We start from the raw sequence: 24886 nt of genomic DNA on the forward strand, positions 1-24886 counted from the left end.
CACACGCGTGAATGCAGATCCGCTCGCAGCGACCACGCGTCTCTTTGGTGCAACTTGGGCGCGCGGGCACCGCGCAGTTCGGGCACTTCTCCCCGATAGAGCTTAGGTCCGGAAGGAGGAGTCAGAGACTTAGGGATTCGGGAAGGATGCCCAGGGAGTGGGGGCGCCTTAGGGAGCCAGAGGCCAGCTGACTCCAGGGACAGAGGACAACTGCTTGACAAACGAATCCCCACTGGGCATTTCCACATCTCAGCCGAAGTCTAGGCTGCCTTAATATCCCGACCAAATCAGATGGGGGAAAAGGCAAATTAAATATCAACAAGTTCTCTCCATTTCCTGGGAACTCGATGTGTAACCTCTAAATCGCTTCCCTTGCCCAGGGCCCATTTTCTGACAGCTCTGGCCCTGGTGGCAGGAGATTGGTGACTACTCAGTCTGAAAAGATTTCCCCCTCGGCTGGTGTGGTGGGGAAGACGGCATCCCGCTGGCGTTGGCCGGATCAGAGCTCAGGTCTAAGAGCTGTTTATTCCCTTCCTCCTTCACTTTTAGGCGACTGTGGACTGTTTTCCTGCACAGCAAACAGTCTGTTCTTTAAAAATGTAAGAAAGCACGGAAAAGGGTCGAGGGGTTAGAGGTTAGGAATGAGGGCCAACACTGGCCAAGGTGCCCTGACTTGCTGCTTCTTTTCCATGAGGTGCCTGTCAGCAGGGGTTGTTGGTGGTGGTAGGGACACTATCTCAGGCGTGTCACACCAGCAGGATGACTTCTGTCCATTTCACACAACATTTAGAGTCATCGGGAGTTTGGACTCTCATTTGTAAAATATGTAGAATTTGCCATTTTCCACAACTGAGAATTCTTTCCCGCCGGCAGGCAGTGAAGGTCCCCGGGTCAGGACTGCAGCCAAGAAAAGCTTTCTGCAGATGCAGAGGCGCCGAGGGAACTTGGGTGTCTGGGCATTTGGGGCAGAAGGCTCCAACATGAATGTCAGACAGTTCTGAGGACCCGGGTGATCATGGTCCATCTGCAGCCAGGCAGATGGGACAGATGAGGAACTGAGGTTCCGAGATTTCCCCAAGGTTCCATGTGGCAGTGAAGGCAGAGCCAATACCAGAACCCCGTGTTCACACTTCACCCTATCACTCACTATTCTCATTTCATTCTGTCACCCTGGTTGGTTTTCAGGACTCCCTTTAGCTAGACTGTTACAACCCTAGTGAGAGTGCTCTTGACGTTTTTTCCTTTATCCTGCTTCCCTTTCACTCACTGACTCATGCATTTCACAACTATCTGTTAAGCTCCTACTGTGTCTTCAGGCACTTTCCCTTAATTCTAGTCCTGGGTTTTCCTTGGGAAGAAAGAAGAACCAGAAGAAAGAAAGGGCTTGTAACCGCCTCTGTCCGCTGTAGAGGAGAAGGCTTCTCACAGGCTTGCTGTTTGTATTCTCACAGTGCCAGGTTGGGTGGACGTGGAAGAACACTCCTTGCCTTCTGAACTGCATTATCTGTGAAGGAAAACACACTCACGTGCATGTCATAAGAGAAACATTCTTGCTCTGTCCATTCGACTCTCTAAAGGAGGCAGAACTGAGGGAGAGCCTCCATTTGGCTGAGAACTATGATGGATTTGGGGGGTGCGTGCTTGCAGGGAGGGGTTGGGCCTCTTAGAGAAGGAAGGGAATACATCGGATGCAAGGAATGTGGGAACCACGCAGAGATAGAGTATGGAGGCCTGACTCGACCTGGTGCTCACTGAGGAAGATGAAGGAGAGAAACCCCCTGAGCCAAGATTTGGAGAACAGTAGGACTTGCAGAGATTCATAAATAGTTTGCTGGGAAGGGAGGGTGGGGGGTGTGTAGGGCTGTGAAGTCTCTGCTCTCCCTACTTCCTATAACACAATCATTTGTAAAGACAATGTTGTGCCTCAATTAGTTTGTGAGAGGACTCCTCTGGGGAACTCAGGGTGGGGCTGAGTTTAAGATCTGGCCTGATGCAGGGTGAACACAGAGAAGCCTGTGTAGACAGAGGGCTTGAAGACAGCCCGCCCCTGGGTTGCACACTAAGAAAATATCGCGGAAAGGTTGTAACAGAGGGCAAAGTGATATGGAAGGCAGGGAGGGCTGTAGGTGGGGAGAAGCACCAAGGAGAATGGTTATTTTGGTGTTTTTTTTTTCTTTTAAAAGACTTTATTTATATGACACAGAGAGAAAAAGAACAAGCAGGCAGAGTGGCAGGCAGAGGGAGAGGGAGAAGCAGGCTGCCTGCTAAGCAAGAAGCCTGATGTGGGACTCGATCCCAAGACCCTGGGATCCTGCCCTGAGCCAAAGGCAGCTGCTTAGCTAACTGAGCCACCCAGGTGCCCCGAGAATGGTTATTTTGATTGTGACATCAGGAAGGGGGTAAGGTTTGTGTTTGAAAGGGGAGTGGGGATCTGACACGAAGCTCAGCAGGACAAGGACAAGGCTGAGGACACAGTAGGAGGAAAATCCACGGTGAGTTCTGGGTCTTCGCTGTAGGGAAGGATGGTTGGAACCCTATTGTAGAGGGCCCCCGAGTGCCCTGCCCATAGACTTCAGTCCCTGAGTACCAAGGAGCTCTCAAAGGGGGACCTTTTCTGTCCCTGTTTGGTTTTGACAGAGTAGGGGCTGGGGAAAAAGCTGGGAAGCCTCTGATGGCAGCTTTCTCAAGAAAGGCCATCCCTGTCAGCATGGAGAGCAGTGGAGGGCCCAGGCCAGTGAGATGTGGTTGCTGCCCTCATGAGGGACCAGAGTCCAGGCAGTGCAGGGGGCTCACTGCCCAGGACACCCAGCTGAGGGGCTGAGGTCCCGCCATGTTCCACGGAGCCATGCAGCCTGGCAGGGCTGTGTCTGCCGGGGAAAGGAATTTTCCCTAATGTGCACAGAGACATGGTGTGGCTGACAGAGGCCTGAAAATTCTGAAGCCACAGGGAAACCAGTGAGGATTTATTGAGCATTTGCTGTGTGTGTGAATGCAAGGTGAAGCGGGAAGAGCCTTGAAGCCAGGAGTAGCTGTGAGCCTGAGCATGTCTCTGATTGGGAGTGATACTCCAAGATGAGCTACAGGGTAAGGAGAAGGGAGCTTACTTCTTCCCCTCGGAGCGTTTGCCGTCCATGCAGCACTGAAACAAACACTCAAAATGATTAAGAAGGAATAAAAGAGTATAAAATCAAGTGCTCAGTTAGACAGAACAGAGTCTCAGGGCTTGAGAAGGGAGAGCTTCTCCAGGCTTGAGCAGTCAAGTCTTCAGGGAGGAGGAGGTCTGGGCTTCCTGGGGGTGGTGTTTGGGCTCTGTGTTGGAGAAGGAGCTGTGAACAGGGGGCCAGTGGCAGACAAGCTTGTGAGTGCGAGTTTTTAGCTCCTCCGGCCACTGTAATGCCATTCCCAGTCATAGCCCAAGCACTCTGATGAGTCACCCTTGTTTCTGAGAGACAGGGCATTTTTGGATCTTTAACTGGCTCCACACTTAACGTTCCCTGAGACTTGAATGTTGGCAGCTCACGTACGCCATGTTGCTTGGGGAACACATCATTCAAGTCAGCAGCTGATGCCTGATCTCCGCTGCCAAGGCAAAACCAGGGCTCGGGTACCTGTGTCTGGAAATCTTTAAGTCGGACTGCCTGACAAACTGGGTGAACTGCCTTTGACACTGCAGGCAGCTGCGGTCCCAGAGGTGGGGTCAGTGACAGGGGACACCATGACGTGTGTTCAAGTCTCTCTCCAGGGGCTCCATTTGCCTTTCTGGGCCTCACTTTTCTCACCTACAGAACCAGAGGATTATACCATGGAATATACCTTGGAAACCAGATGATTTCCAAGTTGCCTTCCACTGGATAGTTCATGATCCCATAACTGATGGGATCTTTCCATTTTATCCGACAAGTACAGGATGGGGACTGATCCTGGCCAAGACCTGACCTTTGTTTTCCTCTTTGCTTTGAATGGGAGGGCTGTGCTCAAGAGAGATTGTGAGGCAGTGGGATGGGGTTGGAAGAGACGGGAGGCTCGCTCCTGGTCACAGTTAATCATGAATGAGATTCCTGGATCCAGCCCTGGGAATGTTGGCAGGTCAGTTCCTCTCTGGGCCTCAGTTTTCTTACTGGTAAGATGAGGAGGTTGGAAATGGTCTCTACACCTCCTTCTGGTTCTGATAGTCTAAGTACTATCAACTGAACAACTTTTAAGTACTGACCCATCAGTAGGGTGTGGACCCCTCTCCCAAAGCATGCTGGGAAAATTCCCATAATGCCAACTGATAAGCTTGGGGAAAAGCACAAGAGAGAAACCATCAGGTTAAGAATAATAGACCATTTAGATGGGGCTGGAAGACTCGCCTCTGTGTCTCTAAGCTGCAGTTCCCGCTTCTGTAAAATGGAGATGGAAAGATCTGCACCACTGGGTGGGTAATGATGAGGAAGTATGTGGGAAAATACTTCATATATTTAGAAGTGCTGTGCAGAAAATGTATAGTTAATACAGTCCATTTCCGTAAGACCCTCTGTTTAAAAAACAAAGCAAAACAAGCCCAGTTGAATCAGCTACTCACTTGTCTGCTTCCTAGGAAGGAACAGTTTGGGTCAGCAACTGTCTCCAAACTTCTAGGGATAGTATTATTTTAACATGCAAACTTCAGGGCTGAATAAGAAGGCCTGCCATCTAAGAAGTCTGCATTGTCCCTTGAGTTACTCACAGTAGATTTCTCAGAAACTTTGATGGAGTTTACTTGACTATGAAACAGATACTCACCCATCCAAGACCCTGCTTTGATTACTGCCTGTCAGGAGGGCGAGGGTGGAAAGAAGGGAAGTGTGAGTAAGCAGGGAGAAAAAGAAATAGAAGAGCCTTTCACCTTTCTGTTATATTTTGGGCAATGGGTGCTAACCTTTATGCTTTAATGAGCTTGTAAAGAGGCTAATTTTGGTTCACTTACATTACTCTGGTCAGGGACACTGCTGTAGAATTCTTCACTGTGTTCCCTGGAGGAGAAGCGTTCATGAGGGCCCCTGGGGAAAACCACAGGGAGGAAAAGGTTCTCATTCCATAAATGACCATATGCTTCAAAGCCTGCTCAACTCAAGACTTTGGAGAGCATCAGTCCATTTTTAGAACTATCGGTCACTTCTTTATCTCTTGTTAACCAGTTTGGGGGGACCACATGTCACAATATGTTAGAATTGAAGGAAGGCCCCTAAGTGCTAACACCTACCGCATTCATCCCTCCCATTTGCTGCTTCCAGAATTACTTTCTGAAAGCATAAGCCCCAGAGTCCTTCCTTCGCTTAAAAGCCTTCAAAGCTTCATCTTCTTCATCCATAAAATGTACTAATGATATTTATGCATATGCTTCTGTGGGGTTTAGAAGAAATAGAAAAAGGTTAGCAAAGTGTCAGTCACATAGCAAGCTCCCAACAACTGCAATGATTGTTATAGTTGCTTTAGAATAAAATGGTATCCCCTACAAGGACACTCAAGGTCCTCCATTACGTGGCCCCAGTCTAGTCCTCTTACTCATATATCCACTAAGCCCTGCGAGGACCCGGTACGCCAGTTTCATCACCCAAGCCTACCTCGCACACATCTCTCTCTGTATCCTGCTCAGGCTGATCCTGCGGCCGAGAGAACTGCCTGTCTTCTCTCTGGCTCTTTTTGTTGGACCACCTCTTACACCTACCCCACCAAAGTTCATTATCCTCTCTCCGGTCCATTGAACTTTGATTATAATTTATTCTGCTACTTACAACAGGCTGCCCTGCCCTAGTCCTGTGACTGCAATTGATCTTCCTTAGACTACATCTTAATCATCTTCCTATCACCCACGGAGTAGTGTACATAATAGGGGATCAATAAAACTGGATTGAACTTAAAGAAGACAATTAAATGTCCCGGTTGGCCCTGAGATTCTACCATCAAGGGAAGGTTTATTCCCACTTGCAAATCTTCTGTAGAGCTGGTATTCACTGATCGCCTTGAGGTGCCAGGCGCCTGGCTTCTTAACCCTTCCGGGAGCCTTGGGAAGAGAGCACCACCAGCCTCACTTTACACTGATGTTGATGGTTCAAGTTCTCCCAGCCAGTAAGGGGTGGGGGGAGCTGGTATTAGAAACCAGAAGTCTTAGCGTGCAGTCTCTACTTCCTCTAAGAGAGCATCCCCCACGCTGAGCTTGCCTTAATTCTCTTACTATAGTAGCCCTTGTGAACAAATTGAACGGTATTCTATAGAACTGGTTTATCGCTGCCTGAAATTTTGTCTTGATTCTCCAAGTAGTTGGAAAGCTACATAATCACAGAAATAAATAACCATTTGTTAAGCACATATGTATTTAGCACTTTACAAGGACACATGAACTGTACAAAGAAGATGTTATTAATCCCATTTTGCAGAGAGTTTAATCAAGGCAGCTGCTGGCAGGGAAGTGTTATGGGTGTGGGAGACCCAGGGCAGAGGCCATTTTCCAAGAGGTACAAAGTAGTTTTTTGTTTGTTTGTTTCGCTATTTTAATCACCAGCATACCAGCTAAATCTCAGCCCTAGATGTGTGATGAATGAGTGATGGAGTTTCTTTCATCTTTCTAATCTGTGCTCCTAACCCTGAATGCAAGCATATCCTGTGGACTGACAGGTAGCCTTCTCCCACCACTGAAAGAACACGGTGGAGGAAGGAGGGGCATGGCACTGGACCAAAGGGAGAAAGGTTGGGGTGATGACATCTCAACCCCGCTGAGGTGATGTAGCCTCCCCTCCAGGCAGGCCCAGGTGAAGTCCTCCTATCATCCGGGTCAGTCTCTCCAGAGTGCTGGCTAAAAAACACATCCCCCTAAGGGCCGATTGGGTGGCTCAGTCAGTTAAGCATCTGCCTTAGGCTCAGGTCATGATCTCAGGGTCCTGGGATCCAGCCCCAGGGCAGTTCCCTGCTGCCCCTCCCCCTTCCCTTCTCCCCTTCCCCCTCTCCCTCCACCCTCTGCCTCTGCCCTCTCCCTGCTTGTGCCCTCCCTCAGTTTCTGCTCTCTCTCTCAAATACATAAACAAAATCTTAAAAAAAAAAAAATACAAACCAAAAACACATCCCTGGGTTCTCTCCACCTGCCCCCCCCCATCCGCCTCCCTGGAGGCAGAGGCCAGAAGCCTGTGTTGTAACAAGTCTGGCAGGTGACTCACCACAGCCTACGCTGCTCCACTGGGGGGAACCTTCTAACCTCTACTAGAGTTCTGAAGAAAACGGGCTTTTCCTCAAGTGTCAGCATCCGTAATCAATAAAAAGAAACCATTTAGAATTTCACTTGATTGCTTCCCAGTGCTGCCTCTTGTCCAAAGGCTACTGTGTGTCTATGTTCCATTATTCTGCATGTCTATTTTATGACGTTTAAAAGAAAAGTTGCCTCTCCGTATAGCTTTATTGCTTCCTATTATTTCCCTTTGCAAACATCTCAAGTTAGAGCCACGTTGTCAGTGACTCTTCTGAACAGGGCTCTATCAGAGAGTGTATTCTGAATTCCAAACAACAATTTCATAAATAGACTTTTGGAACACAACATGTTCCTAACTAGGGAACTGTCTGTATTTTAAAGTTTTTGTAGTTATTTGTCTCTAAGCAAAAGGTTTTTATAATTGGCCCTAGAAGGATGTGGGCTGGGGGACTCTGAGATTTTCCAAATTGACTTCTCACAGAACCCTGGCTGTAGCCTGGTGGCTTACTTGATCTGCACACTGTCTACGTTTCTGGGAGGTTTGCCAATTTGGGACATATACATTGAAGGTGTAGGAAGTGGATTTTTTTTTTCTCGTTTGTGAATTTGTTCATTTAACAAATGCTTCCTGGGCACCTCCAATGTACCAGATGCTATGCTAGGGATCCAGACAGTAATCTCCTTCCCAAGAGGCTCAGAGTCTAGGAGGTGGAGCAAATATTACAGACCACACAGGGAAAGGAGTCGGTGGTGAGAAGGGTGCTGCCGCGGAGTACAACTCTGAAGGGGAGAGAGTCAAACAGTCAGTGGAGGAAGGATGAGAGAGAGATCCAGAACACCCAGCAGGAGTTCTTTGATTCATTTATATACTGGGAAGAGAGATATTCAGGACCATGACTTTGTTCCTTTGAGTAATGTCGACCTCTTCTGGGCTAAGCACGCACACCCGGACATGTTTCCTTAATATCTATGGCAATTAGCAAAAGCTCCTTTCCCTGTGCTGGGGTGCGGGAGCTGGGCCAGAAACCGGCGGATAGACTGGAACTAGTTTCCAAGTGAGTGAACAGCAGGACATGCCAACTTAGAACCTTGCACTCTAACACTTTGTGGGGCCTAGGAGCTCTAGTTATTTTTTTCAAAGACCGTAAACATGTTTTCCTGACATTTCTTCGTGTTGGTTCTAGCTCTGACCATTGGTTTTGTTGTTGGTGGTTTTTTTAATGGCACATCGCTGCAGCTGTCTCACAGCAGCCTCCTCTCCTCCCCAGACCATTCACTCACTCATTTGGGTGTCCATCCAATAAACATGGATTTACCACGTGTTCTTAAGGAACCTGCTTGTCTCAGCACTCTGCTAGGTGCTGGGGCTGTGGAAATGGAGACGGGGCCTTGTGTTTAATGAGAGGACTGGTGTTTGGACAAATGATGACACCAGGGCTTCACAAGTGATCTGGGAGATGGAGAGGCACAGGGGATCCAGCCGGGGTGGGTTGGGAGAGGGGAGCTGCAGGAACACTTCTCAGAGGCAGGCAACAATTCCTTAGCTACATCTTGAGGGCAAGTCAGGACCTTCCATGTGGGACCTCTTGACAACTGCAGGGAGTGGTGATCTCGGAGTCCTACCCAGTGGTGTGCGGGAGACAATGGTGTGCCTCTCTTCTCAATTCCGCATTGTGTGACCCCACATTGGTAGTTTGAAATCAGCCATGGTGGGAGCATTTACACAACTGCAGTCTGCAAATGTTATAGATCAAGTACCCCTGCTCTTTTCCCGCCAGAGCTGGCTGTCAAGTATCTGCGAACATGATATTGGTCCTGTCCCACCACCCTCATGACGTGGTAGAAAAAGTGTCACTGGGAAGAGGAAGAGATAAAATCACTTAGTCTCTGGTTCTAATGTGTGAATAGTCTGCCTGTCTGCCTACTCTTACCTCTCCCTGGTTCCCAGGTAAACACTTCCTGGGGACACTGGCCGTGATCACTGCCCTTCCCTGGGTCCCTCAGCAGAAGCCCAACAGAGTCTCTAGGAGTGACAGCGTGTACCACTGTGATGTGAGTCCATGAGCTGGTTTCTGACGGTGGGTCCAAGGGTAATGAAGGTAGGAAGGTAGAGACTATAGGCCGCATAGCACTTGTCAAACAGTTCCCCTCCCCCCCTCCAAAATCACTGTTGTTGGAATGTAAACTTGTGTCTTTCTCCTCACGTCTTAAGGCAAAACTGGAAACACATTAGTGCAAGCTTTAGATTTCTTCACCATTAAAATACATATAAATTTGGACTTCAACTCCATGATCATTTCAGGATTTTTGTTAAAGATTTATTTATTTATTTTAGAGAGAGTGTGTGTGCATGAGCAGGGGGAGGGGTGGAGGGAGAGGGAGAACACAGGAAAGAAGCAGACTCTCTGCTGAGCATGGAGCTCAGAGGCAGGGCTCGATCTCATGACCCTTGAGATCATGACCTGAGCCCAAATCAACAGTTGGATGCTTAAACAACTGAGCCACTGGCGCCCCTTCATGGTTCTTCAGTACAGAAACAAAGAGAAATAATACAAAAATATGCTGTTTATCCCCTTGCTTTTGGGCAGTCAGTGGGAATAGCAAAGAGTTCCCAGCTGAGCTCCAGATGCTGAGTGGTCATTTAAGTGGAAAGCATCATTGGGCTACTTTATTCTAGATGACTGTCTGCTTCTTGGATTCGAAAAGACGACACAAAACATAAATGCACTGAGACATTTTCTTCTGCAGCCTGGGCATTGGTGTTACCTCATCTCTGCAGTATCAGAAAAAGGGAGGGACAGGAACTGGGCCAGTTAGCCATCAATCCCCCAAATCAGAGTCAGCTTATTTTGTTGGATTCTGGATGCTTGTTTTTCTGTTCTCTCTGCTGACAATTACATTTAATAATAACTTAAGAGATTGATTCATATCATTTAGCCGTGAGCTGTTTCATACTTAAATTCTGATCTTCTCCGAGATCTCAAAGATCTTGAAAGGAGAAGATAGGAAAGGAGAAGAAGGGAAAAGGGAGGTGCCATGGGTGGCAGTACTGTCTTCTAGGTTATGTCACTTCATTCTTGAAATGCCCATCAAGGGAGGGATAAGGATGCTGAAATTAAGGGAATGAAGTGAGTTGACCAAGGTCACATGGCTGGAGTGGCAGTGACAATAACATAGTAAGAACTACTGAAATTAACCCAGTACCTCCCCAGCACTGTCTCTTTGCTGGGCCAGTTCTCACCCTGACCCTGCAAAGAAGGTTTTACCCTACATATCTTACAGATTAAGAAACTGGGCCCCAGAGAGCTTCCATGACTTGGCCAATGTCACACAGTCAGATTTTCCCCCTGAAATTTGAACCTAAGAATGCAGAGCTCCAGAACCCAAGCTCTTTCTGTTAGGTCAAGCCGTCCTCTGCAGGCAACTCTGGGCTCTACTTTCTTTGTCTCGCCCAGTGTAGATCACGTCAGGGCCTCCTTTATACATAGGTTTTTGTCATTTTTTACTCTGTCTCATTGTTCCTGCTTCTCTCTGATCCTTCTGCATTGCTCTGACAGTCCTCCCACGCTTGTGACTTTCCTGCCAAGGTAGCAGCAATCCCCTGGGTCACCTTTGACCAGTTTCTTAGGACCACTAACCTTTCGCTATATCCTCCAGTTAAAGCTGCTGCCCTCCCTTTCCCATACCTGCGACCAGCAGAGAAAAGGCATATTTACAATGAAGGCAAACAAGAAATGGTAGGTTTTGGTGTTCTGCACGCAAGGGAGATTTCTTGCTTAGAAAACTTGGAGGCATTTCCAGACGCAGCCATGGTTGCTGACAGCTTTCAGAAGAACTTCCCAGGGAAACGTTCAGATTGGTTTTAGCTAGTTTGGCTGTTCATCTTCCCGGAAATAGGGCCTGGAGAGATGACCTCTTCAGACAGGGTCTGTCTAATTATGTGCCCCAACAGTCAGATTCTATGCCATCAAAAGGAACATTGGCAATTTTCCCTTCAATTCAACGTGTCCCACAATCAACTTGTCTCCCTGTGTTGCTTTTCAGTCCCTCAGCAAGCACAGTTCAGTCTGTTTCCTTGCCGATTTCCAAGTCTGCTACAAGAGAGGCAGATTCTTCATTACTCCACTCCCTGCCTTCACTTAGACTCCTATCATGTGTCCTGGGGTCAATGTCCAGATCATTCTGTCTCCCAGTCCAGTTCCAGTCCAATCTGCCCTGTAGCCAGAGTGAGCGTCCCCAAATGCAGATTTGATCCTATCACTGTTCTGAAATTTTACCTTTTGACAATCTGCCCCATTCTTTCAATATAAAATCATAAACTCCTTCGCCCAATCTATAAGACCTTTTGTGATTTGGCCCTGCTTACTTGCTCCTACTTACTTCTTACTTCTGCCCACTCCTGCCTATACTTCAAATACATATTGAACCACTGAATTTGGAGCTTTAAGTAGTTATTAGTCCTCATGATACTCTACAATATTTATTTTTACACCCTCTTTTAGGTGAAAAATGTGAGCCTCGAAACACACAGCTGGTAAGTAGCACAACCTGACTTTAAAGACAAATCTTGCTATCTCTGAAGACCAGGGTCCTCCTAACAGACTCAGGTAACCTGGCATTCCTTGTGCAGTCTACCAGGTCTGCAGTGAGAGAGAAAGAGAGAGAGAGGGAAAGACTGGACCACTCTACTCAGAAAGCCCTGTGATTTTCTTCTCATAGCCCTGTCCTGTCTCTCTGTCTCACGTGATTTTGCAGAGGTGAGGGGTGACTGAACCCCACAATTAAAAACCACTGCAAAATTCACTGCGGCCAAGGAGAAAGCACATCATTCATCATGTGAACTGTGCTCAGATTCCATTGCTTGAGTTTAATCAGACTAATGAACCAGCTGGCTTCCTTTCTAAAGTGATTTCTGCTGTTTCCACTACTGGGTAACAGCACAGCAGGATTTGAAAGGGAGAAAGAAGAAAATTCAGCTGGGGGGAAAGGACATCCTCCAAGTCAGCCAGCTGAAGGGTTGGCTGTACTGGGGGAGGTGGGGCAGAGTGGCTGGGGTATGGAGGAAGAACAGGCCGGGACCTTGGTTGTATTTGGGCCCAGCCTATCACCTCCTAGCGGATGATCCCAAGGAAGGGAGGGGGTTTTTAAAGTATTGATGAAGACAGCTCCAGATGACATAGAGGCCAATACCCCCTTCCATCACCAAGGAAGTCCCCATCCACAGGCCTTGCTTCAGTGAGGAGCCTGGGACAGCCATATTGAATTAGCCCATTCTGGTCACTTGACATAAAGGTAGCCTACCAGTCTGGAGGCCGGCAGGAGCTATAACTTGGGTTTGCCCTTGAAAAGATGAGCGGGGACAAATTCTCTATCTCTGAAAACCTGAGTCTAGAGGCACAAAGAGAAGTTGCTAGTTAGGATCTGGGGAAGAGAGAGAAAAACTCATGTACATGTGGGGTCTGTGATGGCCATTATGGATTAGATGACACGTACGTCTACGTGTGCCCCAGGGAATCCCAGTTTATCCCAGTTTAATTATGACTAGGGCCTCCTTTCACCCTTTTAAGTATTCTGGTTTGGAAGAAAAAATATTCAGTCACTCTAATTATGGATCATAATGGATGTGGAGTGGGGGAAGGGAGGAAGGAGAGAAGACTGGGATCAGGACTTCATGAGCCTTGTGGGTCAGGCTGAAGAGTTTTGGATTTATGCTAAAGACAAAGGGGATTTTAACACATGGGAAAGTATAAGATCAGATTTGGCTTTTTACAAGATCATTCTGATAACGCATGGACAGTGGATGAGTGATGTGCTCAAGAGGCAAGGACAAAGTCTGGGAGGCTAATGAAACAGTGGAGGCAAGACACACAGAGGCCTGAATTAAACCAGGTGATAATAGAGGATAGAAGAGCAGATGTGTTCAAGGACTCTGCAAGAGGAAGCTCTGAGAAGACTTGGAGACGAATTAAATTGGAGGGAAGGAGGAGGGAAAGCTATTAAGGATGAACAGAATTGCCTTCCCTCAGGAAGGGACTGCTGGCTTCGGGAAGACGGTGACTAGAGCTGTGGACATATTGGTCTTAAAGGCCATCAAAATGGCAGCTGAGTGATTAGGACTTGATTAGGGAGAGAGACCTGGTCTGGAGACCCTGAGGGGAAGGTAGATTCATTCACGGAAATGGAGAGACCACAAAGGAAAGAAGAGTAAGCTGAGGAGAGGGAAGAAGGAGAGATGGCGATGAGGATGGCACTCAGAGCTGCCTATGCCTTGTGTCACGTACCCTGCCTTGTATTATATTTTATTTCATCTTCTCCTTCCCCACTGCTGACTGTAATCCCTTTCAGGCCTGGCACCTTTATAAATGTTGAATCATCTACCACAGTGCCTTTGTGTAGCAGATTGTTAGGATTGATCTGGTACTAAGTGATGGGAAAATGTTTAAAGGCCAATGGTCTGAGGACCAGGAGACCACTGAGGTCCTGAGGAAAGCATCTTCCTGTGGTATCCTGGGGCTGATGGCAGACCACAATGGTGCACGGACTAGGGGGCGAAGGGAAAACGAGCCAGTGACTTCAGCACGCTCTGGGTTGCCTTACTTTCCACTAGCCCATCCTCTCCTTCTTCACCTTGAAAGCAGTATTATTTTTAATTGCTTTCGAAAGAAGGACTTGAGGTACTTGGGACTTGGAACATCTCTTGAGACGGGACAAGCACCAATGGGGGTGTTAGAATGTCTGTTTTTCTTACCTAAATTCAGTCCCCTAGGAAAATGGACAGCACCGCCATGTGACAGGAAGAGCTGCCCTGTGTTCAAATCCCAGCTTTGTACTTGCAAAAGGCACCTCTGAAATAGCTCAGAACAGCGGGAAGAGTTCTGGAAATTGAAATCAGATCAACCCAGAGCTACTATCTGGCTGTTACTAACTTACCTGATAGCTTTGCAAACTTGTAAAGTTGCAACATCTTTGGATCTTGATTTCCTCAGCAGAAAAACAGGGATATTGATGAGTACCTTTCAGTTTGTGTAGCTAATCGGTGGGCCGTGGAAACTGGAGCTCACAGAGGTTCTATTTAACCATCCAAGTCACTTGGCTAGTAAGGGATGGGGCTGGATTCCCACCCCGCGCTCATCCATTTTGTTGCTTTTATACTTTCTGGGTCATTTTGTGACCTGGCACATGGATGATTTATAGATGGATGCCCTCAACTATTTTTGAATGAGGCAAGGCATCAATAACTAGATATCTAGATAACTAGATAAATGCCAAATCAAGAATATGCAAAGTTCCCTCGCTAATCCCCACCTTGGGACCTGAGGAAAGCCCCCTATTTCTCATCTATAAATGGCTGCAAAATTACATGTCTGACTATAGCTAGACAAGTCAGTGTCAGCAAAGGCACCCAGTAGAATGTTCTCATAGTAGGCACTCGTTAAATAGTACCCAAAGCTGATTGTTTGAGGTTTGGGCTTAACTCTTCCAACAGGCTTCGCTGATAGTGACAGCCATTGTTGTAGCGGTGGGGGTAGTTGTAGTAAGAGCAGCATTCACTAACATTTTCAGAACACTAGGAAGTCTTCAAGTGCCAGAAATAACTCTCATTTAACTCTCATTTAAATAATCTCATTTAAATTCACAACAAGCCTTCTAAACAGATATCATTATTTATTTCCATTTTGACAGATTAAGATAGCAAGACAAAAAAAAGAGAGAAGATAAGTCCCTTGTCCAAAGTCATCTAACTAGTAGTATATAGAATAATAGGGGTCCAATCAAGGGCTCGGGGCTTAGTGAAGTCTCCACCTCCAGTGAATGCCAACACATGAACCCTAAGGTCTGTTGGAATGTGTTCCTATGCAGAGTACTGTGAGCCAAGAAGGAAATAAGAAGGCACCTTCCAGGAAGCACCATGACTGCTGAAGAGGAAGACCCAATTGGCCTCCTTCTCTGATTCCAGAGCTGACTCTGGGCTTCCAAGGACAGGGCTAGCAGCTGGGACAGAGGTGAGGTATTATCACCACCCCCAACCTGCACTTTCACGGCCCCCTTACCAGCCAGTCCCTGTCCAGAGACCCTACCAGCCTTGCTGAGTCCAGTGGGATGGAGAAAGAGACCTGAGCTACAGGCTGGCAAGAGACTCTCACGGTCAAAAGGGAGAGGTGTGGAGCGAGGACACATACTTGGAGGGGCTGACAGGAAGGCCACCAGCCTGCTCAGCTGTATGCTCTGCGCAGGAGCACTGCAGCAGAAGGCACCGTCTGGGCAGCCATGTGAATGTGGGCCATGAATCAATCAAAGCTCATGGGTACCAGTTCTGGGCTTCTAGGGACTCCTATCTCACTTGCTCCTTGTCTTTGTCTTCTGTCCCAACAATGGGATTGGGGTGTGTGTGTGTGTGTGTGTGTGTGTGTGTTGCATTTCCATATTGAAGAGGCAGAAAAGATGGAAGTCCTAGGGTCCATCCTCATCCTGGAACTCAAGCCCAAGCCTGCGTCCTCTCACTCTCTCCCTGTAGCTGCTCTGTAGTCCACTCCCCCAGATTGTTGGCAAAGCCACTGAGCTTCTGATTCAGTGACATTTTGCGGGATCACTCTGTTCTTTCTTCAGAACCATTTGATATAGAACTGGGAACAGGAAGCCCACTGTCTCAGAGGACTGGATCAACAATGGTGTTCTCCAAGCACCTGAAGGCTACAGGATCTCAGAGCAGTGGGGGAGAGGAAGGAAAGAACGAATGTCCCTTGGATTCCAGGCATCAAGTATTGTCACAGATCGGCTTTTCTTTTCATCCCCTCAGTAACACTAAGAAGAGAGTAAAATTGTCCCACTTCTGAAGAGAGAAAATTGAAGCTAAGAGAAGTGACTCACCTAAGGTCACTCAGTGAGTAAAAGGCCTAAATGATCCTTCACACCAGTCTTCTAATTCTCTGTGATAACTCTTCCTTACGTCACACACCCTCCAATTTTTGCCACAAGCCAGGATTTCTGGGAAGCATCACTGGTTTAGAAGGCAATGATGAATAGTCCGAGGTTGGAGGGGCTTACACACCCACAGTGGATCATTGTGCCTTGTCTCATTCTATGTGCTCTGGATCTAGATTCTATCAGAAATTCTCATGGAAAGTCAGATGAATCACAGACCAATTTGGCAGACTCCAGGCATATGGGCCTAGACAGGTGTGAACACAATCAGACAGAGACACACATGCACCTACCAAAGACTCTCAGAACTGGAAGAGAATTTGTAGGCCATTTAACGCAAATCTCTGATTCATGGACTAAAGTTGCAGGAATGAAATCGAGCAACTTTCTAGTCTATGCTTGGAGATTTATAGACTACAAGTTGCCACCAAAGGAGAAACTGTTGTAAGAAATAGTGACAAGAGATGTGTGGCCCCAGCAACACACAAGCTTAGGCTGTAGGCACCCAGATGATGTGGTGGTAGTGGTCACGATGGAGATGGTGTGGTGTTGGGAGCAGCAGGAGCGGTGATGGTGGCCATGGAGGTGGGAGCAATAAGGGGCAGTGGTTGAAGCAATGTTGGCAGAGGTGGTGATGGTGGCCACCAATGGTGGAAGTGGTAGAATGTGGTTGGAGTTGAAGGTGGTGGTGGCAGTGATGGTAATTAGAAATGGAGGGAACGTGTCTCTAGAGGAAGAGGCAGGAATACAAGCAGAAGTGCTATTTGTAGTGGTTTTGGAGGGAATGGTGTTCTACCCTCTAAGATTTAAGGTAGGTTGAGCTCCCCAAGGCCTGGGAACCAGTACACACAGGGGGAGCCCCAGGCCCAGGATGGGCAGAAGGCCAGCTCCTTCCCAGGACCCCGAACAACTGCCCAGTTGCCTCAGGGGAGCTCGTTGCTGGGAGGAGAATGAAAAGCCCATAGCTCCTGCCTGGCCTGTTGAGCTCAGGGGGCTGTGTGGCTCTGATGGTTGCCCAGGCTTGAAGCTGCCCAGACACAGCCAGTGTCCTCCGTTCCCAGGTAGCCAGACAATAGGGCCTGGCAGAGTTCAAGGCTTCTGTGGGAATGGTTGGGGTGGAGCCCTCCTCAGGTCCCCTGCCAAGCGGCTGACACACATGCTCACACTCACACACAGAGTCTCCACAGAAGCTCACGCTCTTCGTCTTTAAGAGCCAGTAGACACAGGATGGAGTGTGTGTTTACTGCGCCACGAGCCCACCTCCGCCGTCCTGATCGGGCTGCTTACCCAGCGCTGGCAGCCCTGTAACCGACTTAGTCATCGAGACACCACCAGTGAGGAAAGTCACTCTGCTGTTTCCCTCTCTGAAGTGAGAGCGTAGCAGATGAAGAGTCACAAAGGGTTGCCCCGACGGCAGCCATCGTGGCCGCCAAATGGCTGCCTGTTGTTTTAGCACCTGTGTCACCTGCCAGGAGGGACAGGTGGACTACGTGACAGAGGAAGCCCCCACGCCGTATGGTCTACATCCACTGGTGTGATTTATAGGCTTCCCTTGGTGAGTAAATATTTGCAAGGCTGATTCCGTGAAGCCTTGACCCACAAGGACTCCTGCCATTTTTGGTGCTCCCCAGCACCCCTTCCCTACAAAAGTATGCGCTCTTCCTGTTCCGTGCACTCCTTCTCCCTTCACCCCCACACTCCCGGCCATACCACCCCAATCGCAGACTCACTAAAGTGCCTCCTCTAACCCGATCCCTTCCTTCCTCACATGAGTGAGTAATAATTGCGAGGGCAAGGACGTGGGAGGACATGCAAATACCATTCCTTCTTGGTGCCTCGTTCGTGGGAGGTGCTCAGAAAATGAGCAGTCGGTGATGGGAAGGAGGGCTGGGGGCACAGATGTGGCAGCTCCCCAGTGTTTTCAAGGCCACGGTAACCGCAGCACAAGGAAGGAGTCAGCTCGGAGCTTCAACAGCCTTTAGGAAGCAGAGGGCCCAACTCAGAGTTGCCAGTCCACAAACAGAGCTCCCTAGGACTTCCAAGGACCACAGGCTGTGAGGACAGGCAGCAGGCACACCCTCAGCGTGAACAGGTTGGCACAAGACTGTGGCACACACTGGTACCTGGCAGTTCTCCAGAGACCCAATTTGAAGGGTTTCTTCTGTTTCCTGGTTACATGGGTTCCATGAGGACATGTGGTCAGTCAGTCGTTGCTGGCTACAGCCCCCTTGAAACTCTGGACAGTGACTCAGAGATTAGCCAGAAACAACAATTCATCTGTGGGCATAGGCTGAAGCACTGTGTGTACCTGTGGCAGTGTCCCTGCCATCCCGCCTGGCTCCCAGCCCAGGTGCAAGGGTAGGCCCCACGTTCTAGCCAACTGTAGGCATCCACCTGTTCCCAGCTCATGGCATTCCACTGGCATCTGTTGCTGGTCCAGGGGTTGGCATGTGGACTTAGTCAGGCCAAGGAATTAGCATCCGTGCTTGAGAAAACATCAGATTTCTTGAGAGGCCCATAATGCACGGAGCTCTCATAGCCATTAGCAGCTATCTTAAAACCACAGAAAAAACCAGCTCTGGGTAAACGCTGACACCGAGCACAGCAGGGTGGACCATCAGAAAGAACTTGTGTATCTGATGCCTGGATTGCATCATACCTACGGCTGTTCTCTCTTGCCCTCCCCCCATCACGTCCAATAAGACATTTTCTTATTGTGGATAGCAGTTTGATTCAACATGCTCTGTGTCTTGCAACCAAAGGGACCCTAAGTGATGCTCATCACAGGGCTGGCTGGGGAAGAAGATTCTCCCTGTGAAGAGAGGCAGAAAAAAACAATCCAGTCCAACTCCTGTTTCCAACGATCCGCCTTTCGTGGTAACTTCCTAGAGCACCTGTTTCATGTCGTGACCACAGTCTTCCTCTTAAAAATTCCTCTGTCGAGCAGAGGTCAGGGCGGGTATTTAAACAATCCTTCGCAAGCGTGCCTGGGTGGCACAGTGGGTTAAACAATCCTTCATGACATCTTAGAGATGGTAGCAGGAAAATAAGCCTAGAAAGTAATCTGCAGCTAGACAATCTGGTTCTCAAGATAGGGCTTGATCTTCCTCAGACTGTCCCTTTAGGTTTCAGCCCGCATTTGCATGCTGGGTACTATGGAGCATCCCAGAGTCCTGCCTTAGAAATCCATGCTTTCTGACATGTAGTCTGGGAGCGAAGAAAAGGCCCCAAGAGGAAGGGGAAGTGTCTCTCCCACCTTCTTAGTTTTCTGTATCAGGTCCTACCTCTTGCTTGAGTGATTGACTCAGGAAAGACCACATCTCTCAACAGTAAGAAGAGGCACTGCTTGAAGCCACAGCAGCAATAATGAACAACGTTGCCAAACAATGAATCCCAGGATGGTGCAGTGATATAAGATATGAGAGCCAGAAGTCAGCCAGAAGGGAGCACACAGGAATTACGTCTTTATAAGATATGCATTGCATCATGCCTCCTTTCCTGGTATGGACTCCCAAATCTGCTGGGCCCGTGCCTCTTTGGCCCATACTGAGTACAACACAGAAGGAATATCACAGTCTGTACCCTCCATTCCCATGCTGGCAGTAGAAGACTGGGCGCACTGCCTGGTTTTGACCCTATTTCTCTTACTTGTTGATTGTGTGACCTTAAGCAAGTCGTTTGTCCTTTGAGCCTCCGTTTCCTTTTGTGCGAGTCCACTGCATAAGTTGTCATGATGATTCAAAGGATAAAGTATATAGTGTGCTTGACACATTATTAGTTTCCCAAACGTGGTAGTTTTAGTTATGAGTAACCCTTCAGCTTCCACTTCCTTCTGTGACCTGTCTCTTCTAGAGATGCCTATGTCTTTACGACTCTTTCTTCTGTTGGGCTTCTAGGTCACCCTCAGGTTTGACATGCAGCTTATTCTTTGCTGAGTTACTATACCATGACAACGTCCTACAGACATTTCTGAATGGCCTCTGGTACAGCCAGGCCCAGAACCCGTCCTGTCTAAATGTGTCCTCCTGGACTACACTCCTATCCCACACATCTAAGCTGGACCAACTCCAAAGCTTTTGAAAGACTCTGGAGATAACCAGGTAGGACTGCCCCTAGGCAAATGAACCCGTGAAGCGGTCCTCTTGGAAATGAGGTGCATGGCTCTCCCTTGAGTCTTTGCCGTTTCGATGACATGATGGCATTGAATGGCAAACCATGCTAGCTTGGGATAGAAGCAGGGCTGCGCACTGCCAGCATGGTAAACCGTCTGATCTCTCTTACTACGGCCCATCTCCTGAGGTGGAGCCGACCAAATCTCCTGGGGCTACTAGAACCAGATGCCTCTCAACAGGTTTTGCCATTGATCTAATAAATACAAGAAGGCAGCAACCGGCAGGAGAAATCCAAAGCAGTCTTGGCCTGGAAGGCTTACGCTCAGCACTCTCACTATTTCAGATCAATTCAACCAATATTTCCAGGGCACCTCCCATGAGCCTCTCACTGCACTAGGCTCTGGGATTACACAGAGGAGTAAGAGGTATCTCTGTCTTCAAGATGCTTAGCGCTGGAAAGAGAGGAGAAAGGGGGCCACATGCAGGCTGAGTAGGGTAATAAAGTATTACAGGTTCTAAAAGGGGGCTGTAACTAGGGTATAAAGAGCACACTAAAAAAGGAGGGGTCAGTCCTCCTTGGAGTAGCAGGTCAGAAAAGTCTTCACAGAGGAAGTGACTCAGATATCATTTCCACGAATATTTACTGACTATCAACTTGCACTGATTTCTGGGCTAGAGGATTTCACAGGCATTATCTCATTTATGCTTTACAAAAACTCTGTGAGGTAGATAGTATCATCCCTGTGATTTTTCAAAGATGAGGAAACTTGAGTCCAAAGGCCACATGCTAATAAACGATATTGGAACTCTGGTATAATTAGAATTGTCTGACCACCCTGGTAATGGATATCCTAACTTTGAGGGTCTATTTTGCTGATGCACACAAGCTTCAACTGAGCAATGATACCAGTAGATGCCCAGACATGATAGGAAAATTCATGCAAGTGAAACCCACAAACAGAGAAGTGAAGGTAAGCCCTCTTCCTTCATATCCCCACTTCCTTCCTCATTATCTTTCTCAGTTTCAGAAGTCTTACACTTGACAAAAGAAAAAAAAAGCCTCCAAAAGCCACTGTGCTTCTCTATTCCATCATGTTGGCCTTGAAACTGACAAAGAGCCTACTGCCAAGGAGGAGGGAATAGGGTGGGTTGGGAAAGGAGGGATAACTGGGGAAGACAGAGGGAGAGGGAAATAGGAGGATATGGGGGGGGGGGGTTGCTGTGAGGATGCAGGCCTAACAGAGGACTGGATGAGTGGAGAGGGTGAGGGGAAGCAGAGAGCATCGAACGGGGATAAGAGGATACAGAGCAGAAAGAGATGGTTGAGAGATCCAGAGAGGATGAGCAGGAAGAACCATAGCCAAGTTGAAAAGGGCGCAGGAGCAGGATGTCCCCATGGTCAGCCCATCCCAGTTTCCTGGCCGCAATCCTGTGTCCCAGTCTCTTTGGGAGATACTGTGCTGGGTCCTTAAAAATACAGACTCACATATTAGAAGGACTGTTTTCTGAGGGAAGAGACTCAGCAGGCCTGGTTTCACTCAAACCACAGGCTCTCTGTCCATAAAAGAGGGGAGCGGGGATCAGCGAGGTGATCCTTCCAGCTCTGACATTCCAGGATTTCAGGGCCATCTCCTCTTCCCTGAACTTGGCTGGAGGGTGAGGAGGCTAAGAGCGTGGGGACTTGAGCCAACTCTGCAGGAGCATGGGAAGAGGCAGCAGCTTTAAGACTGAATCAATAAACAAGCTGCTTCATCATGAAGGCAATCTTAGTCCTACCCTCATCCATAGAAGTTCCTCAAAACTATTTTGTCGCCTTCCCATGTTTCCTTTTCCATCAGCAGATTCAGCTTCTCCTGAGTGACAACCCAGAGGCAGAAGATGTTATGAACATGTACGTCCCTAGCCCAGGGTGGGAGGCTGAGTTCATTCCTTTGAAGATATCAATCAAGTCCAGAAGCCAGGAACCTATAGAGTTACCTTATTTGGGGGAAGAGGGAGGGGAAAGGCTTTGCAGGTATGATTAAATGAAGGCTTTTAAAATGAGGCGATTATCCTGGATTATCCAGGTGGGTTCTAAAGGCGATCACATACATACTTATAAATGAGAGGCAGGGGAATCTGACTCGGAGAAGTCCATTTGAAGCTGCTGGCCTTGAAGACTGATGTGGGTAACACAGCCACAAGCTAAGGAGTGCTGGGAGAGCAAAAACAGATTCTCTCCCCGAGAGCCTCCAGAGGGAGTGCAGCCCTACAACACACTGATCTCTGCCCAGCAATACTGCTTTTGGACTTCTGGTGTCCAAAACTGAGAGAATAAATTTCTGTCCTTTTTTTTTTTTTTAAGCATTAAGTTTGGGGTAATCTATTACATCAACCCTAGAGAAAAAAAAAATGCACCCAGCCTCCTCCTTCCCCCCACCCCAAACCTACACATTCTGCACACATGTCCTGTGTTCTGAGTGTGCCATGGGCTGGCTGTTCCCTCAGAGCGACAGAGCCATATGGACTCTCTGGGTGAGCTGTGAGGAAAAAGCCACGGACTAGGAGGTACAGAGAGGACCTGAAATGGAGATCCCATTTTGTCACCACTTTGTGGTAGGAGAGGACTTCAGCTCTCTGAGCCTGTTTTCTTGTCTGTGAAATTCAAACGGTAATCCCTGACTACTTGCTTCCATCACGTGAGGACTACATGAGAGAATGATTTAAAAGTAGTTTGGCCTCTTTAAAGCTCTGTCCATGTACCCTTATTATTTTTCATTAAATCTTGCTTCCTGGACATAATCCTGGGAAGATCTCTAGCAATATCACTCCACAATCCTTAGGAAATGCAACTAAGAGTCAGGGTGATAGAATCTTCTATGGCCTTTGCTAGCTCCCATGTTTCCCAGTGCTTGTTCTCTGATTCTGTGTGATGGGAAGCAGTGGAGAATGTTCGAGGGATCCTGGAGGGGTGGGGGGGGGCGGTTATTGATGTAAACCCTTTCCCAGCTCCCCTAACCTAGAGTCATGGATGTGCTTTATCTACAGATCGCTCAACACCATAAAGAAAATCCTAGGTGTGTTCATGACCTCTGCACCACCCTGATGAAAGTACCTGGCATGAGTCTGATCACTTGTGGGCAATGTCTTATTTGCTTTGTGTCCCCAGTGCCTAGCATGGTAGACCCAGTAAATGTTTGTTGGTGAGTGAAGGAATGGACTGATGTATGAAGGGGTGCGTACGTGCGTGAGTGAATGAATGACTGAATGGATGGAAATGAGACTTGAACATCCATAGAACCTTTCAGCCACAAACTTCTCATGTCCATTAATATTATCCCTGCCTACATGTAATCTCCATCCCACCATCTCACATTGTCTATCTGGACCTCTGTTCTGAGCTTGGCTGGGACACATTCTAGCAGGTCTCAATCCAATATATATATATATATATATATATATGTATACATATATATTTATATATATACAGTCTGTGGTGCTCCCCTGAATCTCCTGTTTATTATCTGTAATGGGTTTCCAGCCACTGCTGTGGGCCCCACAGATACAGCAGCAGCCTGTCCTGGTCACCCAGAGGGCAGCACCCTCTTTGTCCCACATGCTGGTAGACCACCCATCTGCACCTCGGACCAGCAGCAGCACAGACTTCGTGTCCCCCAACTCCCCTCCCACCATGTCTAAACTCTTTCAGCTGGGCTGCTGGGGTCCCATCATGGCTCCCCCAGATTCCAATAGAAATATACTTGGGAGGGAGGACCAAACATTTCTATAGATCAAATGGAATCAGAGAAGCCTGATTTTTTCTTTTATATTAGATGTTACAGTAGTCCATGCTCATTGCATAGAACTTGAAAAGTACATAAAAGCACAAAGTATTAGAAAAAAAGTCATCATAATTCCACATCTCTAGGGTCAATTACCATTAACATTCTGGTGCATTTCTACTCAGTCATTTTTCTATAACTCTTACATAATTTACATCACAGAGTATATGCAATTTTAACCTTGCTTTCTAAATGTAATATTTAACATAAACCATTTTTTCACATCACCAAAAATACTCTGTAAATATCATTTTTAGTGGTTGTATAACATTCTTCAGTCCCATATTAATAATGATTTACAGGCATAATCCAGAGTTGGCCTTCCCTCAGTGCTTTAACTGAGCCCCGTTTTCTTTGTTCCCTGGACAATCTTTTTGCAGAACTCAGTAGCATCTCCTCGAGCTCTCTACGGATTAGTTCATTCCAGAGCCACAATGAGCATGAGCAGTATAGACTTTCACTGAAGATTTCACAGCAAAGATAAAAGAAAGATTTTACATTGTACATCCTACAACAAATAACTTTAATAAACACATCCCTTCGACTTCTGATTTATATTACGCCCCTGTGCGGCCAGAACGCCAGCAGGAGTTTTCTTTTTTTTGCTTTTCCTGGTCCTTCTTTCCTTCTTCCTAGATACCACTCCCCCAACCCCATCATATTTTTAAATTACTGTTATAAAAGTTCCTAGCTTCCCAGCCTTATGCTCATCCTGGGACTTGGGAAAGCAAAGGGTCTCTGAACACTGGGACCCACCTACCTTCTGTAGAAGGCAATTTAGTGAGAATCATTTTGATACTTGAATAGGGCTTAAAATAAACCAGTCCATC

General features: G+C 47.6%; 1 long non-coding RNA gene across 4 annotated transcripts; it reads left to right on the plus strand.

Annotated features, from left to right (window-relative positions):
- Positions 1-2431: 2431 nt before the first annotated feature.
- Positions 2432-24578, plus strand: LOC309846250. Of its 4 annotated transcripts, XR_014301807.1 has the most exons (10): positions 2432-2492; positions 9150-9253; positions 11704-11735; positions 15062-15204; positions 17577-17678; positions 19454-19624; positions 20020-20223; positions 22074-22126; positions 23263-23417; positions 24437-24578. It is a non-coding gene; the product is annotated as an uncharacterized lncRNA (long non-coding RNA). The 4 variants fall into 4 exon arrangements; XR_014301808.1 differs by lacking the exon at positions 9150-9253; XR_014301809.1 differs by lacking the exon at positions 9150-9253 and having other exon boundaries at positions 22077-22126.
- Positions 24579-24886: the final 308 nt, after the last annotated feature.

The sequence above is a fragment of the Mustela nivalis genome, assembly GCF_964662115.1.
Source record: "Mustela nivalis genome assembly, chromosome: 1".
Taxonomy (NCBI): domain Eukaryota; kingdom Metazoa; phylum Chordata; class Mammalia; order Carnivora; family Mustelidae; genus Mustela; species Mustela nivalis.